This window comes from Monodon monoceros, unplaced genomic scaffold, assembly GCF_005190385.1.
Source record: "Monodon monoceros isolate NGI ecotype Baffin Bay Population unplaced genomic scaffold, NGI_Narwhal_1 Super_Scaffold_17, whole genome shotgun sequence".
Taxonomy (NCBI): domain Eukaryota; kingdom Metazoa; phylum Chordata; class Mammalia; order Artiodactyla; family Monodontidae; genus Monodon; species Monodon monoceros.
Window position 1 is genome coordinate 20256985 of NW_021703773.1, and position 13578 is coordinate 20270562.

General features: G+C 39.4%; 1 long non-coding RNA gene across 1 annotated transcript in view; it reads right to left on the bottom strand.

Annotated features, from left to right (window-relative positions):
- The window catches only part of LOC114897632, a 32595-nt gene extending 22137 nt beyond the window's left edge, over positions 1-10458 (bottom strand). Inside the window, exons 1-2 of the long non-coding RNA XR_003794235.1 lie at positions 10400-10458; positions 4326-4450 (exon numbers count right to left, since the gene is read on the bottom strand). This is a non-coding gene — a long non-coding RNA (uncharacterized LOC114897632). The remainder of the gene's footprint in view (positions 1-4325; positions 4451-10399) is intronic.
- Between the last annotated feature and the right edge of the window lie 3120 nt (positions 10459-13578).

Here is a 13578-nt window from a genome sequence, read left to right on the forward strand (position 1 = left end):
TACACACACATCCCACACACACCCCACACACACACGCGACTATGACAAACTAAGGAAATCATATTAATTTAATTTAAGGCACATACACACATTTATACCAAAAGTGGAAATCCAGAAAGTGTGCATGGAGTGAAAACCTCGTCTCCTTTTTCCCCTCCTAAAGAAGTCCCATTGTTCTTTGTCTTTCTCACGAAGTTGTCAAGAACAATGAAGGGCCTGAGATTTTATCCTAACTAGAAGCTAATTAGGTAGCTCACCAAAGTTCCATGGATTCTGTCAAAAGTCATGAGACTCATAGGTCAGTGACAAACGACTTTGTTATTCAAGAAATAACAGTAGCCAGAATAACCGCATTTTCCTGCTCCAGTTCCACAAGCCTAATTCCCGAAGGGCAACTCAAAGAGGTTCAAGTGACATTTGTACCTGCAGTGGGTTGTATTAGAGGAGAAGAAAACTGGGTTTAGGGAATTCAAGTCTTTTATAATGGGCAGTAAACGTGTCTGTGCATTTGTGCTACAGGAATATATTATGGTATGGTATGGTATGGTATGGTATAATATAATATGGTATACATAGTATCTTTATTATTATTATTATTATTATATTAAGCAAATCTGCCTTTTGCTCTAGAGACACTATCTGTATCTTCCAAGGCTGGTTAATATTTTAAAAATCCTTAGAAAAATAGCACAAGAACAATAGCAGTCGGTGCCTCTGCTCACAAGACATGTAAAAATGAGACACATGGAAAATTATCTCTCAACAGATGTGTACAACAGATTCTTATTTGTTAAGTCAATATGGGTTGATTATATTAAAAGTCATAGAAGTCCAATTAAATTAATAATGATCAATAGATTTCATGATAAATGTTCTCATTGAGAATTTCTGAATGTAATAATATTAACTGATTATTGTCATGTAATGGTAAAAAATACTGTCAATGTATAAATTCAGAAAATCAAATTTCAAAAGGAAGTAGTGGCCATTTTATCCCTATCTTATTCCAAGAGTGGAACGCACATTGAAAACAATCCGGGAAGAATTTTATAATTAGAGCAGCAGCTTCATCAATCTGAAATCAACCATTTAAAGATGGTGTAGTACATTGGTTTGCCTTTGTGACAAATGTGTAAAAAATATTTTTATTTTAATTATGTGTGACCCAGAAAGCCAGCTTTATTTTAGATAAAATAGGTAACTGACTAAAATAAGCATCATATATTTATGCCCTCAAATGACAGCTCACTTCAGATTTTATAACGTAAATCTATAATCAATAGTAGTTTAAAAGTATGCTACTGCTAACTAGAAATAAAATTTGACACGCACTCCCCTTCAGTCACTTAATAAAGTGATTGAAGTAATTCCAATATTTTTACTATAAACTTGTCAGGTGTGTAAAATGCCATTACCATGCACATGACTCACATAGAAGCTGTGCTTACCACTGTGGAACAGGCGATGATCTCACTTCCAAACTTACTTCTGCTCATGAAGAGCCCTCATCTCTCACTTCAGGCACAAATTGGTCCCTGCCTTCCCCTATAACTTCAAGGTCTTATCTTCCCTAGGTTGGCATCTCACATAGGGACCCTAAACAAGAGAGGCATTTTTAGGAGCCGCCATAGAATTGCTGTACATTATTTGAGTGATACGCCAGTTGCTAATCCGGCATGAACCTGATCCAAGGCCACATCTGGTGGGCGTCAGACTGGATTGAACCTTTTGGGCCACCTGAGCTCCATGCTATTATCCAGGACTGTATCCATGGTTTCAAGGCTCTAAAAACTCCAAACTCTTAATAGTTTCCTTTAGCTCCTGTGCTCCCGATTTGTCTATTCCTTTCCAAGCATATGTTTAAGGGACCACATACCAGGTCATTACAGTTCAATTGAAAGACTTTGTAGAGGCAAAGTTGCCTTTCTTTAGAATGAGCCTGCATAAGTAGATATTCAAATATTTCCTCTCTGTCGTACTCCTTGTTAACACACTAATGTTTCACTTGTCATCAGGCTGGCCTGTGCCTTGTGCTAACAATTCCTTCATTCTTTTGTCACTGCACGTAAATCTTCACCCTGTTCAAATTAGCCCATTTCAAGTTGTTCTCCTCGAGTGTGGCTCCCTGATCAACACATTGCTGTCAGTTTCCAACATGGAAGAAAACCAGCATGCCTTCCACCTTCCATGAGGGTTGGTTCAATTTTAAGAACGCTGATAGCCAGCAGCTTAATGACCACTTTTGGGTTTTTTTCTCTATTTCCTGCCTGTCTAAGCAGCAGAGTGTATGAGACTGAATGAACCCAGTAAATGTGGTACTGGTTTGTATTTTTCTTGAATGAAAATCCATAATTAGTTTGTTTCCTTTATACAGTGTAAAACGAACAAGATGGATTAGAGTGGTTGCTTCAAGTAATTATGCAATTAAGATGTGTGTGCACTGCTAAGTGAATTCATAATCTTTAGGAATTCTTTTCAGTTATGACTAGTGCATCGTAAGCAATGTTTTAGCTTTTAAAATCTCAACAAATGTTTATTTTTTTCCTTAACATGCCGAACTAGACTTTATTGACATACTGGCCTACAAATGTTGGTGTTTAAATTTTATCTGGCTAGAAATGCTCTAGAAAGGTTCATAATCAAGCCTGAAAATCTGAATTACCTAAAGAGCACTTGTTAAAAATTGCCCTAATCACTCACTGAAACTAACAGTCAACAGCTTGGATTTTATGTATTTCTTGCTTCTAAGAGCTTGCTATGAATTAAATTTGTATGGCCTGACAATAACATTATCTGAACATTCAAAACTAATTACATTGCTACAAATATTCTGCAGGAAGGTAAATCAGTATGAAATTCAAAAGTGCACAGCAAGCTTATTTGCTTCATAATATACGTATTTACCATTTTTAAATTATAGCATGGTGATTTTTGAAATTCCATCCTAATTTGGTGGAATGATGAAATTCCATCATTCCATCCTAACTTGCCTTTCATTACTACCAAAACATAATCAATCAGAAATGCACAGAGAATTTGCTCATTCAACAATTATAACCACCATTCAATAATTCATATCTAATGAACCAGAAAATATTCTCACGTGTATTATAATTATCTTTGTACATGTTTTATATTACTCTATCTCATTTTCATCAGCCAAAGAACCTAGTTTAGTACACTGAACATACATACACACATACTTGTTGAAGGAAGTGCTGGAGGGAAGCGGGGAAGGGAAGGAGGCAAAAGGAAAGAGAGAATACCCACTTTTAGATTTTTTAATTAATTATTTTACACATTTTCAAAAGTTAAATATAAGTTTAATTGTAACTGTGCAAGGGTATCATGAAAAGGTTCTGATTTTTGCAGTGAATCTTTAAAATTATTTCAACCCTCTGCATAAAATTTACTTTTAGAAGAAGTTGAGACTATGATGGTAAATACTTTATCTCAGGGATAAGTTAATAGAAATATTTCCTGGTTTTAACATCCTAATATTTTACAAAGGCGTTTGGTATTCTCTAAATTAAATATGTTTAAGTATATTTACATTTTATAAACAATTAACGAATCCATATTTTCCCCAAATGTGAAAACATTCCATCACCATTTTCAAATATGTTTACTTAGCTTTAACTTAAAAAGAAGTAATATAAAGACCAATATTTGTGCTAATGATCATCAAGTTCTTCAGTAACTATGAGTTTTCACAAGATTTTTTTGGCGGGGGTTCCTAAGATTTTGGGTCATCAAAATAAGGAAGGTTTTCTTTCCTTTTCTTAACTTTGAGGTTTTCTATCTTTCTCTTGTACTTGTAACTCCAGCTTTGGAAATGGCATCTTGTGGTTAGCCTCAAAGTGAGCATCTTATACCTTCAACTCAAATTATATTTATGTTGACCAATTCTAAATTTTAATTTCAAACACAGCTGTTTCCTCCAAGCTCCAAATATCTTCAACTGCCTAATCAACATTACAGTTCAAAAGTTGTGTTATTTTCACTTAAAAATGAACTTAAATGTCAGTGTATTACTCCTTATCTTTCTGTTTGGATCAGTGGCACCTATACCCCATGTGACACATGCCTGAAATAATTTTGGACCCTCCTGCATGGTGACAACCACCTTTTCTCTAAATTGTGCTGGAATTGGACTTTTCTTGGGAAAGAATTGTAGTCACAGACTGGAAGGCTTGTGATGCTTTAACGTGTGAAAATAATCACCCACATACTTCTTCCTGATTTAAGGATGTTAGATACAGACTCAGTAAGAAGAAGCATATTATTTAAAAGCAAAGCTCAAGAATTGTAATATGACCTTTTACCTTGTGTATCAAGTGGTCTTGAATGTCCAGGTGACTACAACATTGAGAAGCTGTACCATATTCAAGAGTCAGCAGCAAGATGCCACGAAGTCCTTTTGTATCTCCATCAGGATTTACAAGTGTTTCTGACAAAAGATGAAAGGTGACACCATTTGAGATACACCATAAACTAGTGAAGATTCAATCCGCATGCTGCACTTTCTCTAACTCTCTTTCAAGCCTTACTCATCCGTTATTGATTGTTGACCAATGTATTACAGGTGATCAAATACTTATCCCTGAACATAAACTATTCCAACTATTCCAAATAATTCCAAACTATTCCAAGGATTTTCTACACTTTTCCAGTATTTCATGGAAAGACTAGATTTCCAGGATTCTTGGTGTTTCCAAATTCCATGATGTCCTCTGTAACTTGCTCAGCGAACAAACCTGATGTGTGAGATGCTTATCACAAAACAAACTTATTTGAATTATTGTTCTCATTAAGTTTTCCAGAACTCTATTTTATCCTACTTTTGGATTAAGAAAAAGAAAAAAAGAAAGCGGTCCCATTATTTTCTGAACATTCTTAGGTAATTTCAGTGTCCAATGGTGACTTTTAAGACATAAAATACAAACGAAATTTTTAACAAAATAGAATATTAGAATGTTTAGTTCCATGAAATAATCAACAGTTTGACCTTCATTCAAAGATATTCTCTCTTCTCTGTCATTAGCTAAGGTAAGGGAAATGATCAGCCTCTTCCCTTCTCCCTCTCCCTCCTCCTTTCTCAGTAGCTACTACTTCTGCCCTCCCAGGTTTGGGGCAGGGAGGATTGGAGGGTAGGAAGATGGTTCAGGAAAATCCTTATTGAATTGGTAGGCAGGTTTCATTCTCTGAGTCTGGAAGTTGTTTGAAAAAAACTCTCTCCTCTTTGCAAGTTATTAGGTTTTCCGGAGCCTCCCTTTCCTTGCTCTACCCCACCCTCTGTTCATTCGTAGGGATCTCTGACTTGTAATTCTCCTCTATTCTGGCCGCTTAGTCCTTCTGTAGCTTTTCAGAATTCAGAGGTTGAACTCTAGCAGTTCTCTTCAGGCGTATGTACAGAGGGCTGTGGGGAGTGGGGACAGGGCAGGAGGAAAATAATTAAACCAACCATAATCTTATTTCCACCTTGTTCTAGTCATCAGTCAACTCAGCCTTTGAGTCGGGAGAAAAGAATTGTAAAAAGACATTTTGAGATGAGACACTGAGGACACAAGAATTATAAAGGAAGTTTCAATGGGCCCTACAGGAGAATTACTTCCACTCAGCATATAAAAAAGGAAATAATGCAATTCAAGTTTTAGACTCACAAATTAATTAAACTTGCACTGTGTTTCCTAAAAACTCTGAGGATCTGTGAATCTATTAAAAAATTCTAGACTATTTTTTCTTCCAGCAATAGGAAGATAGATGCTGCTTTTTTTGCAGTCTTAGAAAGTAATAGTAAAAAACCCAAAAGTTTTCATTTTATCCATATTCACCCATGGCTGTGTGGATGTGACCTAACCTGCTCACTGGTAGAATTCAGTCTCAGCCTCCATTCTGTCTGTTACATGGCATTGTAAAGCTGAAATTGCCTAAGACCTTGAATTTAAATTCCAAGCAATAGTTTGGAAAATCCCACAATGGCAAAAAAATTTGGCAGCAAGCATGGAAAAGTGCGCTTTGTCAGGACAAAAGGACAGACCTGACCCCTGAAAGTAGTCAGACGCTCTTCACAGAACGTTTCCTTTTTTTTTTTAACATCTTTATTGGAGTATAATTGCTTTACAATGGTGTGCTAGCTTGTGCTTTACAACAAAATGAATCAGTTATACATATACATATGTTCCCATATCTCTTCCCTCTTGCGTCTCCCTCCCTCCCACCCTCCCTATCCCACCTCTCCAGGCAGTCACAAAGCACCGAGCTGATATCCCTGTGCCATGCGGCTGCTTCCCACTAGCTATCTACCTTACGTTTGTTAGTGTATATATGTCCATGCCTCTCTCTCGCTTTGTCACAGCTCACCTTTCCCCCTCCCCATATCCTCAAGTCCCTTCTCCAGTAGGTCTGTCTTTATTCCCGTCTTACCCCTAGGTACTTCATGACATTTTTTTTCTTAAATTCCATATATATGTGTTAGCATACGGTATTTGTCTTTCTCTTCCTGACTTACTTCACTCTGTATGACAGACTCTAGGTCCATCCACCTCATTACAAATAGCTCAATTTCGTTTCTTTTTATGGCTGAGTAATATTCCATTGTATATATGTGCCACATCTTCTTTATCCATTCATCCAATGATGGGCACTTAGGTTGTTTCCATCTCCGGGCTATTGTAAATAGAGCTGCAATGAACATTTTGGTACATGACTCTTTTTGAATTTTGGTTTTCTCAGGGTATATGCCCAGTAGTGGGATTGCTAGGTCATATGGTAGTTCTATTTGTAGTTTTTTAAGGAACTTCCATACTGTTCTCCATAGTGGCTGAACCAATTCACATTTCCACCAGCAGTGCAAGAGTGTTCCCTTTTCTCCACACCCTCTCCAGCATTTATTGTTTCTAGATTTTTTGATGATGGCCATTCTGACTGTGTGAGATGATATCTCATTGTAGTTTTGATTTGCATTTCTCTAATGATTAATGATGTTGAGCATTCATTCATGTGTTTGTTGGCAGTCTGTATATCTTATTTGGAGAAATGTCTATTTAGGTCTTCTGCCCATTTTTGGATTGGGTTGTTTGTTTTTTTGTTATTGAGCTGCATGAGCTGCTTTTAAATTTTGGAAATTAATCCTTTGTCAGTTGCTTCATTTGCAAATATTTTCTCCCATTCTGACGGTTGTCTTTTGGTCTTGTTTATGGTTTCCTTTGCTGTGCAAAAGCTTTGAAGTTTCATTAGGCCCCATTTGTTTATTTTTGTTTTTATTTCCATTTCTCTAGGAGATGGGTCAAAAAGGATCTTGCTGTGATTTATGTCATAGAATGGTTTCCATTTACATGAAATATCTTTTTCCATCCCCTTACTTTCAGTCTGTATGTGTCTCTAGGTCTGAAGTGGGTCTCTTGTAGACAGCAAATATATGGGTCTTGTTTTTGTATCCATTCAGCCAATCTGTGTCTTTTGGTGGGAGCATTTAGTCCATTTACATTTAAGGTAATTATTGATATGTATGTTCCTATTCCCATTTTCTTAATTGTTTTGGGTTCATTATTGTAGGTCTTTTCCTTCTCCTGTGTTTCTTGCCTAGAGAAGTTCCTTTAGCAGTTGTTGTAAAGCTGGTTTGGTGGTGCTGAACTCTCTCAGCTTTTGCTTGTCTGTAAAGGTTTTAATTTCCCCATCAAATCTGAATGAGATCCTTGCTGGGTAGAGTAATCTTGGTTGCAGGTTCTTCTCCTTCATCACTTTAAATATGTCCTGCCAGTCCCTTCTGGCTTGCAGAGTTTCTGCTAAAAGATCAGTTGTTAACCTTATGGGGATTCCCTTGTGTGTTATTTGTTGTTTTTCCCTTGCTGCTTTTCATATGTTTTCTTTGTATTTAATTTTTGACAGTTTGATTAATATGTGTCTTGGTGTATTTCTCCTTGGATTTATCCTGTGCTTCCAGGACTTGATTAACTATTTCCTTTCCCATATTAGGGAAGTTTTCAACTATAATCTCTTCAAATATTTTCTCAGTCCCTTTCTTTTTCTCTTCTTCTTCTGGAACCCCTATAATTCGAATGTTGGTGCGTTTAATGTTGTCCCAGAGGTCTCTGAGACTGTCCTCAGTTCTTTTCATTCTTTTTTCTTTATTCTGCTCTGCAGTAGTTATTTCCGCTATTTTATCTTCCAGGTCACTTATCCGTTCTTCTGCCTCAGTTATTCTGCTATTGATCCCATCTAGAGTATTTTTCATTTCATTTATTGTATTGTTCATCATCGTTTGTTTCATTTTTAGTTCTTCTAGGTCCTTGTTAAATGTTTCTTGCATTTTGTCTATTCTATTTCCAAGATTTTGGATCATCTTTACTATCATTATTCTGAATTCTTTTTCAGGTAGACTGCCTATTTCCTCTTCATTTGTTAGGTCTGGTGGGTTTTTATCTTGCTCCTTCATCTGCTGTGTGTTTTTCTGTCTTCTCATTTTGCTTATCTTACTGTGTTTGGGGTCTCCTTTTTGCAGGCTGCAGGTTCATAGTTCCCGTTGTTTTTGGTGTCTGTCCCCAGTGGCTCAAGTTGGTTCAGTGGGTTGTGTAGGCTTCCTGGTGGAGGGGACTAGTGCCTGTGTTCTGGTGGATGAGGCTGGATCTTGTCTTTCTGGTGGGCAGGTCCACGTCTGGTGGTGTGTTTTGGGGTGTCTGTGGACTTATTATGATTTTGGGCAGCCTCTCTGCTAATGGATGGGGTTGTGTTCCTGTCTTGCTAGTTGTTTGGCATAGGATGTCCAGCACTGTAGCTTGCTGGTCATTGAGTCAAGCTGGGTGCTGGTGTTGAGATGAAGATCTCTGGGAGATTTTCCCCATTTGATATTATGTGGAGCTGGGAGGTCTCTTGTGGACCAGTGTCCTGAAGTTGGCTCTCCCACCTCAGAGGCACAGCACTAACTCCTGGCTGCAGCGCCAAGAGCCTTTCATCCACACGGCTCAGAAGAAAAGGGAGAAAAAGTAGAAAGAATTAGTAGAAGTAGAAAGAAAGAAAGAAAGAAAGAAAGAAAGGAGGGAGGGAGGGAGGGAGGAAGGAAGGAAGGAAGGAAGGAGGGAGGGAAGGAAGGAAAAAAGTAAAGATAACGTAAAATAAAATAAAGTAAGATAAAATATAATAAAGTTATTTTAAAAATAATTATTAAAAGCAAAAAACAAAACAGAAAAAAAACGGATGGATAGAATCCTGGGAGAAATGGTGGAAGCAAAGCTATACATACAAAATCTCACACAGAAGCATATACATACACACTCACAAAAAGAGGAAAAGGGGAAAAAAATCATAAATCTTGCTCTCAAAGTCCACCTCCTTAATTTGGGATGATTCCTTGTCTATTCAGGTATTCCACAGATGCAGGTACATCAAGTTGATTGTGGAGCTTTAATCCGCTGCTCCTGAGGCTGCTGGGAGAGATTTCCCTTTCTCTTCTTTGTTCTCACAGTTCCCAGGGGCTCAGCTTTGGATTTGGCCTCGCCTCTGCGTGTAGGTCGCTGGAGGGCGTCTGTTCTTCGCTCAGACAGGACGGGGTTAAAGGAGCCGCTGATTCGGGGGCTCTGGCTCACTCAGGCCGGGGCTAGGGAGGGCCACGGAGTGCGGGGCGAGCCTGCTGCGGCAGAGGCCGGCGGGACGTTGCATCAGCCTGAGGCGCGCCGTGCGTTCTCCCGGGGGTAGTTTTCCCTGGATCACGGGAACCCAGCAGTGGCGGGCTGCACAGGCTCCCCGGAAAGGAGGTGTGGATAGTGACCTGTGCTCGCACACAGGCTTCTTGGTGGCGGCAGCAGCAGCCCTAGCGTCTCATGCCTGTCTCTGGGGTCTGCGCTTTTAGCCGCGGCTCACGCCCGTCTCTGGAGCTCCTTTAAGCAGCTCTGAATCCCCACCCCTCGGGCACCAGGAAACAAAGAGGCAAGAAAAAGTCTCTTGCCTCTTCGGCAGGTCCAGACTTTTCCCCCGACTCCCTCCCGGTCAGCCGTGGCGCACTAACCCCCTGCAGGCTGTGTTCACGCCGCCAACCCCAGTCCTCTCCCTGCTTTCCTACCGAAGTCCGAGCCTCAGCTCCCAGCCCCGCCCGCCCCGCCCGCCCCGCCGGGTGAGCAGACAAGCCCCTCGGGCTGGTGAGTGCCGGTCGGCACCGATCCTCTGTGCGGGAATCTCTCCGCTTTGTCCCCCGCACCCCTGTTGCTGTGCTCTCCCCTGTGGCTCTGAAGCTTTCCCCCTCCGCCACCCGCAGTCTCCGCCCGCGAAGGGGCTTCCTAGTGTGTGGAAAGCTTTCCTCCTTCACAGCTCCCTCCCACTGGTGCAGGTCCCGTCCCTATCCTTTTGTCTCTGTTTATTCTTTTTTTTTTTTTTTCCCTACCCAGGTACGTGGGGGTTTTCTTACCTTTTGGGAGGTCTGAGGTCTTCTGCCAGCGTTCAGTAGGTGTTCTGTAGGAGTTGTTCTACGTGTACATGTATTTCTGGTGTATCTGTGGGGAGGAAGGTGATCTCCGCGTCTTACTCTCCCGCCATCTTCCCGGAAGTCCCAACTAACATTTCACACAGAACGTTTCTTAAAGTCAAAGCATGTACTGGCTGGTTAGAAACTCCACTCCAACCAAGTCTCTTGGAAGGTTAAAATTACACCAATTCAATGTCAGAGCTTTCAGTGCAGGGTTGATATTGAAGTGTGGTATTTAATTCAATGGGATGGAATTTTCCAGTACAATTAAATCCAAAGCTATGGCTAATGTGACTATAAAAAGGGCATTTGATTATCCAAGTACTGTGACCCAGAGAATATGTTTGTTCATTTAAAATGTTCAAGATATTGAGAAGTAAATTGATAAGTGATTTGTTAACTGAAGAGGGGAGGGGAATAGTAGGAAGAGGATTAGCAAAAGGCAAGAAGAAGATAGAAGAAAATTAGACTTTTAATCTCTATAATTTGTTTTTTTATATATATTTAAAAGCCTTAAAAATGTGCTTATTCATGGCCTCACCAGAAACAAATACATAAAGAGAAAGAAATCCAATTGACTTTTAATTGTTGGACACCAAATTATCAATTCAGAAAAATTTCTAGGAGAAATATAAAATTAGGTACTAATGTAAGCACACATGTCCTCTGCGTCTTGTGAAGCTACAACATAGCCCAGGGAAGCTGAGCACACATTAACCAGGGCCAAGATATAGCCAATCAAGACCATTAAGCAGCATGAAGTCAGTCTAGAAAACTACAGGTCTGGATGGGGACTGCTTATACTTCTTCCTATGATAGATATTATTTGACTACTGCTATGAAATTTGAATTTATATGTTCTTTCCATTATCTTCACATTATCAGTGTATTTATATCCATGCCCTACATACTGTCAACCTATTATAGTCTATAGTACTTCTTGCAAAGTCAGCCATGTTATTAGTAGCTTATTTATTTATTTAATAATGATGATTGCTAATAATTTATTTCATGATGCTCACAACAAAAACTTAAATTTTCATTTTTCATATGGAAAAATAGGAAGCTTAGTTTTTTCAGTTAAGTTCCCCTAGGCCATTTACACAACTAGGAAGTGTCAAAGTCAGAAATTGAATACATACATGTCAGCTTCATTCAGGGTGCGTGATCAAAATACAGTTGCTCTTTATTTTCTCCCCCTTTGGGGTTGGCTTCTCATCCACAATGCTTGTCCAGCCCTACCTGTCAAAGAAAAGTGTTCCCTTAAATCAATACTCACTATAGTACTTGTTCTTAAATAATTTGGCCAATTTCCATTGCCTACCTAGTGAACTGCATCTTTTTTTTTTTCTTGGCTGCTTTGGGTCTTCGTTGCTGTGCGCGGGCCTTCTCTAGTTGTGGTCAGCGGGGGCTACTGTTCGTTGCATTGTGCAGGCTTCTCATTGTGGTGTCTTCTCTTGTTGCGGAGCATGGGCTCTAGGCATGCAGGCTTCAGTAGTTGTGGCACATGGGCTTTGTTGCTTCGCAGCATGTGGGATCTTCCTGGGCCAGGGATCAAACCCCTAGTCCCCTGCATTGGCAGGTGTATTCTTAACTTAACCACTGCACCACCAGGGAAGTCCCGTGAACTGCATTTTTAAAGAAGCTTCTAAATACCTAGAAGGGCAAGGCCTAATTCTATCAAGCAATTTTCTATCTGGATGCACTGGAGCCAATGGGCAGGTGAAATATTGGGGACTAGATTTTCTTTCATATCACATTATATAAACAACTTTTAACTCCACCAAAGTGGAAGGAAAGCCCATCTTCTCTTGTAGTTTCTCTCCTGTCTTGGGACTGTAACTTGCACAAATATAAATTTCCTGGAGGGACGATAATGACAATGATAGGCAAGAACATTGAATAGAAAACTCTTCCTATGTAATTGTTGAACATTTAATTTTTATTTAAAATCCCTATTAGTATGTAAAACTCAACTAAAATCTTTTTAAAAATTATATAGAGAACAGCATACATGTCTCAAGCCAGGCAATATCTTTATCAACAAATTTAATTTCCAGCAATCAAATAAGCCATCCTCCTCAAAACATCATTTAAAAAATCCAGTTGTCTTGCTTCGGCCATTTCATTAGCTGACACCCACAAATGAACTGACACCCTTAGAATTTTTATAAATTTTATTTGCAATATATATTTTAGCTGAGCGATTTTTCCTCATGACCTAAAATAACCTAAGGGCTCAACTGTCATTCTTCATATAATACTGACTTCCCTTCTGTCAAAGATAGAAGTCCTTTCACCCTGTGATATGCTGGCTTCCGCCCCTTGCTACCAAAACTCCCAGGTTGCTAAAACATCTATGGGTCTTCTACCTGAAGCTGCCCTTTGCGGTAATGCACTCTTTTGAGTCATCTGTCTTTACTTTCCTTCCTTTGCTTGTCTCCCACTCTAGTGTCAGTTAAATATCACCTGGCATTCATATGACATTACCGTGATTGCAATATTTTGGATGCCATCTAAAGAGTTTCCATATTTTGCAACTCCCCTGTAGATTAGCTCCCATTGCTGGGAAACACTGTGGCCTCCTACTTCTACTTTCTTCACTAATAGCTGACACTCATCACAATCGAGGGAGTCAGATCTGCCGGAAGAAAGTGATTCCATCTAGGGTGGAATAGAATAACAATGTTGCTAAGTATACCTACCACTTATTGAGTACTTACTGTATGCAAAGCGACATGGTGAGTTCATTTCTTCCTCACAGTGATCTTATGAGAATGTATTCTTTTCCTTAGAAATTTCCAAATTGAGGAATTAAACACAGAGTAATGAAGTCATTTGCCCAACATTACACACCAGCAAACAGTAGAGTGGAGATTTTAACCCAGGCAGCCTCACTCCAGAGCCTGCTTGCCCAGCAATATTATGAAGTGCCCATAGTAGTTTGGGTGGACAGTACCGAGAAGGCATAGTGGTGGGCAGCAAAGCAAATGAAGATGGATGGGTTTCTGGATGTACAGTGTTAAGTGTGGCCCAGGCTCTACAGTTGTTTGAAAAGAATAAAAATCAGCGTGAAGGGGATATCAAGGATGAACGCTTTCAAGACTGCAAATTCATTTTAC